This window comes from Chlorocebus sabaeus, chromosome 6 (assembly GCF_047675955.1).
Source record: "Chlorocebus sabaeus isolate Y175 chromosome 6, mChlSab1.0.hap1, whole genome shotgun sequence".
NCBI lineage: Eukaryota > Metazoa > Chordata > Mammalia > Primates > Cercopithecidae > Chlorocebus > Chlorocebus sabaeus.
This window is the reverse complement of record NC_132909.1, coordinates 56,714,380-56,716,244: the sequence shown is the minus strand read 5'-3', so window position 1 is coordinate 56,716,244 and position 1,865 is coordinate 56,714,380.

Here is a 1,865-nt window from a genome sequence, read left to right as displayed (position 1 = left end):
TGCAAGCTCCGCCTCCCGGATTCACGCCATTCTCCTGCCTCAGCCTCCCGAGTAGCTGGAACTACAGGCGCTGCCACCACACCCGGCTAATTTTTTGTATTTTTAGTAGAGATGGGGTTTCACTGTGTTAGCCAGGATGGTCTCGATCTCCTGACTTCATGATCCACCCACCTTGGCTTCCCAAAGTGCTGGGATTACAGGCATGAGCCATCGCACCCGGCCAAATTTTGTATTTTTAGTAGAGACGGGGTTTCACCATGTTGGCCAGGCTGGTCTCCAACTCCTGACCTCAGGTGATCTGCCCTCCTCGACCTCCTAAAGTGCTGAGATTACAGGTATAACCCACTGGACCCAGCCTATTATTATTATTGTTATTGAGATGGAGTCTCACTCTGTCACCCAGGCTGGAGTGCAATGGCACAATCTCGTCTCATGCAAGCTCCACCTCCTGGGTTTACACCATCCTCCTGCCTCAGCCTCTGAAGGAGCAGCTGGGACCACAGGCGCCCACCACCATGACCGGCTAATTTTTTTTTTTTGAGACGGAGTCTTGCTCTGTCGCCCAGGCTGGAGTGCAGTGGTGCAATCTCAGCTCACTGCAAGCTCTGCCTCCCAGGTTCACACCATTCTCCTGCCTCAGCCTCCTGAGTAGCTGGGACTACAGTCACCCGCCACCATGCCTGGCTAATTTTTTGTATTTTTAGTAGAGACGGGGTTTTACCATGTTAGCCAGGATGCTCTAGATCTCCTGACCTCGTGATCCACCTGCCTTGGCCTCCCAAAATGCTGAGATTACAGGCATGAGCCACTGTGCCTGGCTGGCCTATTATTTTTTAGGTAGAGACGTGGTCTTGCTATGTTGTCCAAGCTGGTCTTTAACTCTTGGCCTCAATGAATCCTCGTACCTCGGCCTCCCAGAGTGCTGGGATTATAGGCATGAGCCACTGCACCTGTCCACCCTTGGCATTTACTAGAGAACAGCAATTTCCTTCAACCCCAGAGTATTTGGAATGTTCCAGAAGTCCTCATTTACAGTCGATTCCACCTGCACCCCCTAAATGGTGGTACTGGGCTTGAACTTGGACCTGTCTGAACTCTGAGCTCTTAACCCCTAGGGTGAGAACCTGGGGTGAGCTCTTAACCCCTGGGGCCTGTCTCACATGTCCGTGTGAAGAAACCACCAAACAGGCTTTGTGTGAGCAACGTGGCTGTTTATTTCACCTGGGTGCAGGCAGCCTGAGTCCAAAAACCGAGTCAGCAAAGGGTGGTGGATTATCATTGGTTCTTACAGGTTTGGGGATAGGCGGTGGAGTTAAGAGCAATGTTTTGGGGGCAGGGGGTGGATCTCACAAAGTGCATTCCCAAGGGTGCAGAGATTTACAAAGAACCTTCTTAAGGGTGGGGGAGATGACAAAGTACATGGATCAGTTAGGGTGGGGCAGAAACAAATCACAATGGTGGAATGTCATCAGTTAAGGCTATTTTCACGTCTTTTGTGGATCTTCAGTTGCTTCAGGCCATCTGGATGGATACACGTGCAGGTCCCTGTGCATATGATGGCTTAGCTTGGACTCAGAGGCCTGACATTCCTGTCTTCTTATATTAATAAGAAAAATGAAACAAAATAGTGGTAAAATGTTGGGGTGGTGAAAATTTTTGGGGGTGTAATGGAGAGATAATGGGCAGTGTTTCTCAGGGCTGCTTCAAGTGGGACTAGGGATGACGTGGGAACCTACAGTGGGAGAGAGACAACTGAAGAAAGATTTTGGGGTAACGGGTGATATCGTGGGGTTGTTAGAAGGAGAATTTGTCGTATAGAATGATTGGTGATGGCCTGGATGCGGTTTTGTATGAATTGAGAAACT